The sequence below is a fragment of the Rhineura floridana genome, chromosome 10 (genome assembly GCF_030035675.1).
Source record: "Rhineura floridana isolate rRhiFlo1 chromosome 10, rRhiFlo1.hap2, whole genome shotgun sequence".
Lineage (NCBI taxonomy): Eukaryota > Metazoa > Chordata > Lepidosauria > Squamata > Rhineuridae > Rhineura > Rhineura floridana.
The window spans coordinates 90,400,245-90,413,629 of record NC_084489.1 but is presented as its reverse complement, the minus strand read 5'-3'; the positions used below and the strand labels follow the sequence as shown (position 1 = coordinate 90,413,629).

The 13,385-nt window shown below is 46.9% G+C and overlaps 1 pseudogene; it reads left to right on the top strand.

The window, feature by feature from the left end:
- The first annotated feature begins 8,310 nt into the window (after nucleotides 1-8,310).
- On the top strand, nucleotides 8,311-13,077 carry LOC133365613 (GTPase IMAP family member 2-like; annotated as a pseudogene).
- Nucleotides 13,078-13,385: the final 308 nt, after the last annotated feature.

Sequence of the window (13,385 nt, the reverse complement as noted above, 5' to 3'; positions counted from 1 at the left end):
TTCAGTCCCATAACCAGGCCTGAACCCAGACTGGGATGGGTCAAGATAATCGGTTTCATCCAAGAGTACTTGCAATTGCTGTGCCATAACCCTCTCAATCACCTTCCCTAAAAAGGGGGGTATTTGCAACTGGGCAGTAATTGTCACAAACCAGGGGGTCCAGGGTGGGCTTTTTCAGGAGCAGTCAGTGTTGGCGTGTGTGCGTTGTTGCGTGAAACAGCATACATTACGTTGGAGTTAAGTTGAGCAAGAAACTTCTTCAGAGCATTAGAGCATGTTAAGAGTCTTTATTCAAAGACATTAAGGCTTTTCAGCAGTTTCCTTCCCCCCCTCTAGCTCTACAGCACATTTCTCTTCAAAAGCAAAAGTAAGACAGCCTCTCAGGTCAGAGGCATGGTGCAGAAGAGACAATAACTCAGACTCTGTTAGAACTTTCCCAGTCTATATCTTGATGGTTACCATAACAACGGCCTTCACTGTCCGTTCCCAGACTGGCAAAGACATAACTCCTCTTTACTTTCAAAACTTTCAGACTTGATGGAAAACTACTAGGCCTCATGCCAACAAGCCCCCCTTTTTCTCATCATGTCTGTCAATTACAAAGAAATCTCAGCAATACATCTTCATACAGTAATACATTTCTACAATACCTCTTGCAATACATTTCAGTACATTGCATCATACATTTGCAGTTCAGTACAGTTCAAAATTACATCTCAGTACATTTAGCTAAAACTTTACTCAATCAAACTTTGGTTCAACACATGTCAAATAGAGTGTCTCAGGATCCATGTCTACAACTTTATTCATTCCAGGACTTGTTATTAATCCCACATTAAATCTGTCAGGCGGTTTGCCTAAATTCGCTCTCGTGGAGCGTCTTAAAGGAACCAGAGCTTCGGCTCTCTCTGCCCCCCCATTTGTGCTTGTGCTTGGCACCGCGTGCCCAGGATCATCCATTTCCTCAGCTTTTCGTTTCTTTGATCTGCGTTTTCCACGAATGAGCTCATTCAAAGCATCTCTGAGAGGTATTTGTGTACCTTCCACTTTAATGTCAACATCTGGCTTAAATTTCTGTGATTGTGTTCGTGTTTGTGTTTGTGTGTCATTTGTTCCTGTAAGAAGGACTGTCTGCCTTTGATCCCAAGGCTTTTCTGAGACTTTAATGCTTCTGCTCAGAATTAACTGCTGTGTTTCTGGACACCAAACTCTGAAATATGCATTCTGAAATCCCAAAACAAAACCTTGCTGTGCTCTGGGCACAAGCTTGCCCCTCCTTTTTCCCTGTGGAATATGGATCCAGCACCTTGCCCCGAATTTTTGAATGTGTTGTATTCTAGGCTTTCTGCCAGTAAGTTTCTCATAAGGAGACATTCCAATAGCACTGTGTAACACCCTGTTGTGAATGTAATTCGCATAAAGAATTGCTTCTGCCCAGAAAGAATTCCCTAAACTGCAATCCAGCAGCATGGCTCTCATTGCTTCCACAAGCACCCTATTTTTTCTCTCAGCAGTTCCATTGGAAAACGGGCTGTGTGGAGCAGTGAAATTCTGGTTTATTCCCTTACTCTCCAGAAAGTCACTCAATGCTTTACTCGTGAATTCCCCACCTTGGTCCGAGCGTATAGCCCCACCGTGACGCCGTGTTGAGTTTCGATTCTCTTAATGAACAGTTTCAGCTTCTGCTCAGCTTCACTTTTATGCTTTAACAGAAAAACATGACAAAATCTTGAAAAATCATCTACCAGTACCATGAAGAATTTCGCACCTCCTCGTGAAGCATTTATTGGCCCTGCTAAATCAACATGTACTAGCTGGTAGGGAGCTGTTGTGGTTCTCTCAGCCTCCCGGTTTATTGGTGCAATAGTCATTTTAGCTTGATTACAAGAATCACAATCCATTAACTGACCACAATCTCTTAAACACATGTTTTCACTGTGCAAAGGGGTTTTCTTTATCGTGTCAAGGTTTGCATGCCCCAGCCTTTGATGCCATTCATGGACGCAGCCCTGATGTACCTGTGCCTCAGCGTTTAACACAGCACACCCTGCTTGACTGCTCTTTATTACAAACTGTGAATCATTAAGGCTTCCCTGCATGTACACTTCATCTCCCCTCATTACAAAACATTGGTCTTTGTGGAACAAAATTGAATAATTACAACTCACCAGTTTTCTAACTGATAAAATATTATGAGCCAATTCCGGAACAAACAAACAGTCTGACATTATTCCAAGCTTGTCAAATTTCACCAGACCACGGGCTTCAACGTTCTTACGTGATCCATCAGCAAGTAAAACAAAGTCTTTCACATTTTCTGAAGTGTAAAACAAACGTCTGTCTTTAATTAATATATGGCTTGCTCCACTGTCAAGCAGCCAGTTAATTTGGTCCAAGTCTTTAGACTTCTGTTTACAAACAAAGTTCACACTTCCCTGCTTCAAGCCTCCGTCCCTGGAGTTTCGCTTGATTGCACAATCTTTACGGAGATGCCCACGAGCCCCACTGGCAAAACAAGACTTCAGCCGCTGCTGCTCCCGCTTGTTTTCCTGTCTGCTTTCGACAGCCTGCTCCGGTTCGGCACATTTCTCCTCCTTGCTTCTGACAGCTTCCACCGGCTGGGCTCTCTGCGCCTCCTGCCTCCGCTGCCATTCCTGGGACAAATCCTGCAACGCGTCCCACATCTGTTTAGCCAATGGCTCATCTCTCACACACATCAGTTGAGAATCCGATAGAGCCAAAGTAATAAACGCCTGCGCCCTCTGGTCTCGACGCTTCCAGGCCGCGGTCAGTACCGCCGGGGGTGGTTCATCTATAATGTCCCATAAATCCTCTGTTATCAGCAAAGCCCGCATCCTCGGCTTCCAGCTGCCATAATTCTTTTCATTGAGCCGTTCCATCAGCAAGCCTCCCCTAGACAGGTTTACAGCCATGTTGCTCACCTCCGTCTGGTTCAATCAATCAAGCTGCCCTCTCTGGAACTCCATCTGCCGTTCAGACCAGCAACTTACTCCCGTGTAATGCGCTGTGGATCTGGGCCCATAACCCCTGTTGGCGTGTGTGCGTTGTTGCGTGAAACAGCATACATTATGTTGGAGTTAAGTTGAGCAAGAAACTTCTTCAGAGCATTAGAGCATGTTAAGAGTCTTTATTCAAAGACATTAAAGCTTTTCAGCAGTTTCCTTCCCCCCCTCTAGCTCTACAGCACATTTCTCTTCAAAAGCAAAAGTAAGACAGCCTCTCAGGTCAGAGGCATGGTGCAGAAGAGACAACAACTCAGACTCTGTTAGAACTTTCCCAGTCTATATCTTGATGGTTACCATAACAACGGCCTTCACTGTCCGTTCCCAGACTGGCAAAGACATAACTCCTCTTTACTTTCAAAACTTTCAGACTTGATGGAAAACTACTAGGCCTCATGCCAACAGTCAGATCACCACCACTTTCAGGGTGGCTTGGACCACTCTCCTGCAAAGACGCATTGACCACACCCTCGATCCACTCGGTCATACTCCCTCGGCAAGCTTTAATAAGCCAAGAAGAGCAAGGGTCAAGAGGACATGTTGCTGGTCGCATCGTCACAAGCACCTTGTCCAGATATGAGAGTTTTAAAAAAAACAAACTGATCAACTTTTCTACTACGGATCCATTCTTAAAAATGCTGCTGTTGTTACTATTTAGCTCACTAAGTACAAGTCCTCTGTGCATTTTTTTGACATGCGTTTGTGTGTGATGGCCACATCCACTTTTTGGTCACTTTTTAATCGCAAGCAGCCTTGGGTTATCCCCCCCCCATTTAGTTCCTTCTTCTTTGTTTTTTAGCTGTGCTTTCAGTAGTGGGACCCAGCTGTGGAATGAGGAAGTGGTATATAAATGTCTTCAACAAATAAACAGGGAGAGAGGGCTGCCCAGATTAGGGAAGGGTGAGAATTTTGCTTACTTCAAATTTGTTACTGGATTTTTCAATAGTATCCATGCTCACTCTGTGTGAGCAGCGAGCATGTTTGCTGTAAACTCAGTGGATTTTTCCCAATGCCAGATTTGCTTGACTGTGTGGCGTGCAAGTGCAGGACACGGAATAATGGGCTCAAGTTGCAGGAAGCCAGATTTCAGCTGAACATCAGGAAAAACTTCCTGTTAGAGCAATACAACAATGGAACCGATTCCTTTGGGAGGTGGTGGGCTCTCCAACACTGGAGGCCTTCAAGAGGCAGCTGGACAGCCACCTGTTGGGTGTGCTTTAATTTGGATTCCTGCATTGAGCAGAGGGTTGGATTTGATGGCCTTATAGGCTCCTTCCAACTCTACTGTTCTGTGATTCTACCCTCATTGAAAAACAACAGAGGCGAAATCATATTTCCCCACTGCTGCCTGTTCCACAAATGTTTGTTTTTTGCACCTTTGTGCAGACACTGAGGCATAGGAAGCCTGCCACCACCACAATTCAACTCACCACTACGATGTGCTACATCTCGTCTCCCTCCTGCTCATGGAGCCACAGAAGGTGCTGGTCGATTATCTCACTTTACAGCCTGGTAGAAGTGGGGAAATCACCCTGGGTGGGTCAGACAACCTCATGCAGCGTTGACTCCAGGGTAGCCCATTTGCAATAGCTGGGGATAAATGTCTCCCAAATGCTTCATTCATTGACTATTAAATGCTCAATTAAATGGTCAATGAATAAATGAATGGTTGGGAAGGGCTGTAGCTCAGTGGTAGAGCATCTGCCTTGCATGCAGAAGGTCTCGGGTTCAGTTCCCGGCAGCATCTCCAGGTAGGGCTGGGAAAGTCTCCTTCCTGAAATCCTGGAGAGCTGCTGCCAGTCAGTGTAGACAATACTGAGCTAGATGGACCAGTGTGTCTGACTTGGTATGGGACAGCTTTCTACGTTCCTACATTTGTGGCTAGGCTGCAATTTATGGCTGGGCTCATCTGCTCGAGTGATGGGGATGCTCACTGACCCACCGTTGTCACTGGAAACACAGGCAGCCTCGGTGGCTTTGCGTGCCCTTTGTCGGCTTTGGTTGATAAACCAGCTGTGACTCTCCCTGGACAGAGAACGCCTGGCAACAGTTACCCATGCTCTGATGTCCTCATGCTGATTGATTGATTGACTGATTGACTGGGTTTATTTATATGCCACTTTTCCACAGTGACCTGTGCCAAAAGTGGCTTACAACAAACACTCAAAATAAAAGCACTGGGGGAGGGGAGAGAAGTCAGTCTACAAACACAGCAATAAATTCAAGTTAGATAAAAATAAGCAATTTCGCAAACATAACATAGCAAACAAGGTCTGATGTGGGCACTTGCCTCTTTCAGGCTGGCAAGCTACTACTTTCAAAAGGAAAAGAAAAACTGTCTTATAGGCTGTTTGCTTCCTCAGAAACAGAGGCCAACTGTACTCAGTGACTCATGTGTTCCACCCCACACTTTTTCCCGTGCTCTTGGTTCACCTGTAGGGCTCTGTCTCTTGTCCATTCCGTTCCAGGTTGAACACAAAAATTGCAGGACTGTTTTGTGATTTGCTGGCTTTTCGCCATTATGAATTATGAATGTTTATTTATTTTATTTATTTATTATTTGATTTATATCCCGCCCTTCCTCCCAGCAGGAGCCCAGGGCACCAAACAGAAACGCTAAAAGCACTTTAAAACATCATAAAAAGACCTTAAAATACATCACTATGAAACAACATTAAAAACATTTTTAAAAAAGCTTTAAAAACATCTTTTTTAAAAAAGGTTAAAAACATATTATTAAAGAAAACATATTAAAAGTAATTCTAACACAGACACAGACTGGAATAGGTCTCAACCTAAAAGGCTTCTTGAAAGAGGAAAGTCTTCAAAAGGCGCCAAAAAGATAGCAGAGATGGCGCCTGCCTGATATTCAAGGGGAGGGAATTCCGCAGGGGGGGGAATGTTCAGATTACTGTAATGTGTTCTACACAAGGCTGCCTTTAATAGACCTACAAGTTTGTTAACCAGACTGTTCATTTTGATCACACCACATCAGCTTATAAACCAGCTACTAACTGCGGTTAATGAACAACTCTTAACCATAGTTGACAAACGTTTGTTAAGCTGTTGGGCACAGTTCATGCATGACACTGAGCCATGGTTGAATAAACCATCATTTCATAAACCATGGTTTAGTGCTATGTGTGAACCAGGCCAATAGGTCAGTCGGGCCATCAGTGCATATTCCCAGGTTTTTTCAATCCAAGGCGGTGTTTGCAGTCTCCAATATTTTGAATAAAGCACTCCAGCCATGGCCACCATGTAGGATGCATGGCTATCCACAGGCAACACCATCCACAGAGTTCAGGATATTTTAAAAAGAGGGTCAAATGCAACTACATACCCCAATAACTTTCCTATTATCCTACTGGATCTTTTTCCTGCATCCTTTTAGCTGCAAAATATTCCCACCATAGATGATGAAATTCTCCACTTTGTTTTTGAGATGAGACGACTAGAACTGTACACAGTATTCCAAATGCAGCCACATCATAGACTTATACAACAGCATTATGATATTGGCAGTTTTATTTTCAATACCTTTCCTAATGTTCCCTAGCATGGAACTTGCCTTTTTCACAGTTGCTGCACGCTGGGCTGACATCTTCATCGAGCTCTCCACTACGACCCCGAGGTCTCATTCCTGGTCAGTCACTGCCAGTTTATACCCCATGAGCATATATGTGAAATTTGGATTTTTTTGCCCTGACATGCATCACTTTACATTTGCTCCCACTAAATTGCATCTGCCATTTTACTGCCCACTCACAATTTGGAGACGTCCTTTTGGAACTCTTCACAATGCCATTTTGTTTTAACCATTTAGTATCAGCAGCAAATCTGGCCACCTCCCTGCTCTCAATGTGCAAAGAGGAAAAGGGCAACCCTGGCCTGGCACCAGACTGCAGGGGGCCCTCAGCAGTGGCAGCACGGCACACTGGCACACTAATGCAGCAACACAGGCAGTGGTGTGGCTGGGCCTATTTTAAGCCCATGCTGGCAGAGGAAGGGGTCTTGCCTGGGAGGGTGGCTCCCATTCCACGATCAGTGCCAGCATCAAGTTGCAGGGTGCATGGTCCATGACCTGATGCCAGCATGGATCGCAGAGCAGGAGCTACATCTACCTATTGCCAGCAGCAGGGGCCCCTCTCAGCCACAGGGGCCCTTGGCCAGTGCCCAACATGGCTGCCCTCTGGCACCGGGCCTGCCTGAAGCTTCAGCAGCAGAAAACACCTGAGGGCTGAAACTCCAGGTAGTGGTGTCTTGTCTTTCTCACCACCGGGGGGGGGGGGAGGAATTGTAAAAGAGTCAGGAAGCCTAGAAGACAGCCACTCCTCAAGCCTTTGCTTGCCCTTGCATTCGACTAAAATGTCTCAGAAAATAATTTGGAAAAAATATCTGAAGACTTTCTTCCAAAAAAAAAGGCCATTTTCCCTCTCCCCTAACTTGTTCTGAATGGGGTCCCTCTCCTTTTTCTGTGCTCCCTTTGCAGGGCTAGTTTCCCCTGGAGGAGAGAGCTGGGGACTGTTAACGGGTGTCCTGGAAATATCCACATTTACAAATAAAGAAGCAATGCACTGGGGGGGGGGAGAGAGGAGGTGCCGCTACTTATGCAAACGTACCAAGTTCTAGAGCAGGCTCAACCCCACCCCGCCCCTGGAAAGCTCTGCCTGGTAACCTAGACTCCTGCGCCCAGGAGTATAGCCCAGAGGCTCAGGGGTCTTAGAGCCCTTACTTTTTGGGGGGCAGGGTCCCTATGTCTCCAGCATTCTATGATCCAATCACAATGAAAGGGGAGAGTCTTCTAACATGCTTCTTTGTCCTTTCTTGCCACTTGGAGCCAATCAGAGTGAAAGGAGGGGAGTCAGCCACTGAGAAGATTCTTCTCAGTAGCTAACACACTCTCCCCTTTTCATGCTGATTGGCTCCGCGGGGCTTCTGTTGTGGGAGATGGCATTAAGAAGGTTCTCATTCTCAACCCAGCGGCAAAAAAGGGGAGGGGGCGTGGTTATGACTGACATGAAGGGCCCCCGCCCCTCTGAATTTGTCACTCTACTACAGTACTGCTGCCTGCGCCCTGTTTCTCCGGCGGCCGCTGGGAGGCCCGCGCCGCTCGTCCTGCGGCTTCAGCGTCGCTTTCGTTTTCCCTTTGGCGAGGAAGGCCGCTTGGCACGAGCGCCGGTCAACTGCAGCGAAGCTGCAAGGAGGAGCGGGCGAAGGAGCGGGACCGGGAAGGAGCAGCAGCAGCAGCAGCAGCTGACGAGGGGAGAGGAGGCGGCTGGGAAAAGGTAGGGCGCGGGGCTCCGTCTCTCCAAGCGCACGGCGCGGGGGAAAGCGCCCGACAGCTTCGCCAGGTGGGCCCCGTGGGGCCTCTCGCGCGCAGACGGGGGCGCTCCCTGGTCGGCCCGCCCGCAGAAGCCGCCCAGGCTGACGGGTTCTTCCGCAGGGAACGCAGCGACGAAGCGCCCGCTCTGCCGTGGCCCCTTGCAGGCTCGCGGCGCATGGAGACCGGCCCAGAGGAGCCTCTTCCCTCCCAGGGCAAAGAGTACCGGGGGGGGATTTTTGTCAGGACCTCGGAGCGGGGGGGCGGAAGCGCTGTCCTCCAGAACGCGACGTCGGGGAGCGGAGGGCGTCCCCAAGTGCGGAAGGGCAGAACCGCCGCGTAAAGTTCTCCGCCCTGAGCTGGCCGCAGGGTGCCAGTCGTGGGGCACCTCGCTTTCACCAGCGCTCAGACAAAGCAAGTCTCCCCACTCCTGGAGAGCCTGTTTGCCCAGGGGCTGCCGTGTGCCAAGAGAGGGAACTGTTTGTGAATATAAATGCAATAAGTAATAATAGTAATAACCCCTCCGCTTGAGCTGCGGTGCTTGTGCAGACGCCAGATCGGGTTGGAGCGATGCTTGCCCGCCCGACTGCCCAGCTGCTGTTTGAAAACAAGCAACCGGGCAGAACTGCAGGGCTGCACTTAATGCAAGCTGAGGTTGGAGCCTTTCCCCCGCAGTCGGCCTTCTGTGCAATTTAGTTGGCGTTTCTTTTCTCATTGCTTGCTCAAGGATAGGAATCATTTTTCTCTGGCGATAACAAATTTCTCAACTAGCATTGTGTATGCCCAAGTTACCCGCTTAACTTAAGATGGATGTATTGGTGATTGGGGGAAAATGGAGATGGACTGCCTTCAAGTCGATCCCAACTTATGACGACCCTGTGAATGGAGTTTTCATGGTAATCGGTATTCAGAGGGGGTTTCCCATTGCCTCCCTCTGAGGCTGAGGGGCAGTGACTGGCCCAAGGCCACCCAGGGAGCTTCATGGCTGTGTGGGGATTCGAACCTTGGCTCTACATCACGCTGCCTACATCACACTGGTGATCAGTGCATCCTTAATGTGAGCTGATTATGGTGGTTTCTTAGTATTTAGTAATTAGTAATTTATTATTTCCTTTTATTTATTATTATTTACTTGTCTTTAATCATCCTTTTCTTTTTTCCTTTTTCACCCTTTTGTTGAATTTGCAATTTTTTTAACAAAGCATTGTGACGTGCTGGGTTTGCAGACTGCATAAAACTAATATACTCTTTTCTTACAACTATTTCAGGGCAAGATGGACAGGATCAGAGAAGGTAAGGTCCAAGTGACTCATAGGCAGATGGACTGCTTGGCTTCCACTGGGGGGTGGGAAGCATTTTGTTTGCTCCAAAAAATAAATGAATTGGTGAATTAAATAATAAGTTATTTAAAACAAAAACTAGGCATGGGGGATCAGGATAAAAACCAGAGCAGGTGGAGGAGGGGGAGTTTAACCCTTTCTGCAGTAAATTAAATCGGTTTCCTTATTCCCCAACCCCCAGCATAAAAATCCTTCCCAGAATCTGCCATCTGCGTTAGGGGCATGCTGCTACCAGCACACAACTATAGCTTGATCTGGGTGTTTTATTCATGTGTTGAAAATGGAAATGGACTGCCTTCAAGACAATTCTGACTTATGGCGACCCTATGAAGAGGGTTTTCATGGTAAGTGGTATTCAGAGGGGGTTTACCATTGCCTCCCTGTGAGGCTGAGAGGCAGTGACTGGCCCAAGGTCACCCAGTGAGCTTCATGGCTGTGTGGGGATTTGAACCCTGGTCTCCCAGGTCGTAGTCCAACACTCTAACCACTAGGCCACACTGGCTCTGAAGCCTACACATAACCAGGGAGAGTGAGAGTGAGAACAAACAGCATTATTCCACCCTGACTGCCAGCAACTTCCTGGCTTTCCTGTGACCTACTCCCTGATCACATTGACTGGATGTGCCAGAGATGGGGCCTGGGACCGTCAGGGTGCAAAGCAGGTCGTCTGTCACTGAGTTGCGGTCCTTCCATGCAAGGCAGTAGTTCTACAGGGTCTTAGGCTGAAATCTCTTCTAACTTTCTACATAAAATCCTTTAAAAGCAGACATCAGGGACTGAACCTGGGACTTCCTGCATGCAGCATTGGTGCTCTGTTACTTAGCTGTGCTGGCCTCCCCAAAATGTAGCCGTGCACTAAATTACAGCGAGGATCAGAAAACAATGGGCTTATCCACATGGTGTAGTGGTTAAGGTGTTGGACTGCAACCTGGGAGACCAGGGTTCGAATCCCCACACAGCCATGAAGCTCACTGGGTGACCTTGGGCCAGTCACTGCCTCTCACCCGCAGAGGAAGGCAATGGTAAACCCCCTCTGAATACCGCTTACCATGAAAACCCTATTCATAGGGGCGCCATAAGTCGGAAGCAACGTGAAGGCAGTCCATTTCCATTTTCATTTCATCCACATGGGAGCATTTCTTCATAGCAAATGCACGGCTTTTACCATCATAACAGATTTGCAAGGTCAACACTTTGTGCTCAATGGTAGCTTCGAATCCGTTGTTTTCCATTCATGCAAGTAGACGTTCCTCTGGGAAGGATTACTGTCGCTGTTTCCTTGTGGCTCCGCCCTCTAGTTTTACATTTTTACACCCTCTGGTCGCTCAGTTACTGGGCATGTGCAAATATTTTTGACCTATGTAGTATTTCCACTCCCTCCTGCCCGCACCACTTCCTGAAGTTTGGCGTTTGAAAAGAAGTGGGGTCATTGCCTGCTCCCCTTTTTCCTTTTCCCGGTTCGCCATCACAATTCTTTTAAGTCACACAAGCACCCCTCCCTCCCCACTTTACACTAGTCTGTTAGGAGGAAAGATTGTATTTTGGGAGTTGATGAGAAGTGGAGTCACCAGCCAGCTCCTCTTCTTCCTGGTCTGTTACAGGGATGCAATCCTCTCCTTTTTACGTTTAGTTTTTAAGTGTGCCCCCCCCGGTGGTCTTTAATGGTCCAGTTCCTTTTCTCTTCACTATCTTCCCATTTTTCTGATCTCTTCCAAAAAATTTTTTTTGCTTTGCAGAGATTTATCAATATTATAATCAATATTCATTCATGAGTCTCCACTGGTATTGATGTTTATTCTCAACTTTGTAATGATAGAAAATACATCAATAAACGTACTGATCACATTTATCAATGATTTCAAAGCAAATTTTTCAAAAAAGGAATCGGGGGGGCGGAGAAATTGGCATCCAAGCGCAGAGAGATGTTACTTCAAAATTCTCTCCGCAAAGATAGAGAATATGAGAAAGAATGATGAAATCCAGTGGCAAATCCCATCACTAGTTAACAAGGAATCAAGGAAGTTTACTTGGGGAGAAAGGGAGGAAAGAAGAGAGGGCTGCAGCAAACTGTGAAGGGGGGAGGACAGAGCAGTCGGAAGTTGCTGGATGAACCATGGAAAACGAAATGGAATTCATGGGAGAGTTAGTGGGCGGAGGAAGGAGAACAGCCAAAAGTGACGATTTACCCGGCCACTGAAAACCATCGAAGCAAACCTTCAAAGATGTTTGGAGCAGAGTGGAGCCGTATTTTTCTAAACTTTTTGTATTGTCAGTGGATTGGGTTAGTACAGATTTGCATGGGGGAAACTGCGTGATGGCTTCTGTTTGCCAGTAACGTCATGTGAACCACGCAAATTTAAAGGAGACCTGAGTAGCGCCAAACACACACTAAACCACTGTGTAGATCAGCCCAATTAAACTCTTTAAGTTTAACAATCACATAGTAAGTGGGATCTTAGCAATGGTTTTCTACCTTTTTGCTGACATGGTCTTCAACGTTCTTCGAAACCCACAGGAAAAGGCAGAGAATCAGAACTGAGGGTTGTCCTGGTTGGCAAGACCGGAGGTGGGAAAAGTGCCACAGGAAACACCATCCTTGGCCAGAGGGTGTTTGATTCCAGGCTTCAGATAAGGACGACAACAGAGGCCTGCCAACGGGAGTACGGGACATGGAAAGGCTGGGAAGTCTCAGTGACTGACACAGCAGATATTTTGGACTTGGAAGCTTGCAGTGAAGGGCCGTGCCAGGAGATCCAGCGTTGTATTGACCTCTCTGAGCCTGGCCCTCACGCATTCGTGTTCGTCACCCAAGTGGGCCGCTTCACTGCAGAAGACGAGGCAGCAGCAAAGCAAGTCCAGAAAGTGTTTGGAAAGGAGGCCACCGAGCACATGATTGTCTTGTTCACCCGCAAAGAAGATTTAGGAGAGGGCTCCTTGCAGCATTATGGGGTCAGATAACAAAGCTGTCCTGGAGTTGTTTCAAAAATGTGGGGGCCGCCTCTGCGCTTTCAATAACAGAGCAGAAGGAGCAGAACGAGAGGACCAGGTCTCGGAGCTGATGGAAATGGTCCTGGGAATGGTCCAGGAGAATAGAAGATATGGGGTCGGGAGGCCATTCTTGCAGGCTTCCTCAATGGCTGCAGCGTTCCGATCATATGTGGCAGAAAGCAGGAAACGAGCCAAGGGACGTTTTTGTGGTTCCAGTTACCAAAAAATATGCGCCATCACAGTTGTGCTTGGAATTTTCCTGATTTATTACCATCTTAGTCGACTCTCTCAATATCTCCCGTTTTAACCTATTTGAGAATTTTTAAAGCCAACCAGGTCTTAAAGCCAGTCTTGTTTTTAGGTGGCAAGAGACTGACAAATGTATTGCCTAATAAAACAATGAACAAACCCGATTGTCTTGGTTTAATGTCGTGAGAGTGTTTATTACTAATTTATTGACCATTTGTTTCATTCCATTTCTGAATCACATAAAACACGTCAAAGCAGTTTAGCAATAAAAACTGATCACAAAAAGCATGCAGTGGTTAAAATCAATTAAAATTAATCATAAAAAGAAAACTTCCTTAAAATAACTGCTGGAATAGAAAGGTCTTTGTCTAGTGTCTGAAGGAAGGGGTGCCTATCTAGTCTCAACTGGAAGGGAGTTCCACAGAATCAGCCCCACTATGCTGAGTGCATGGCTTCTGGTGG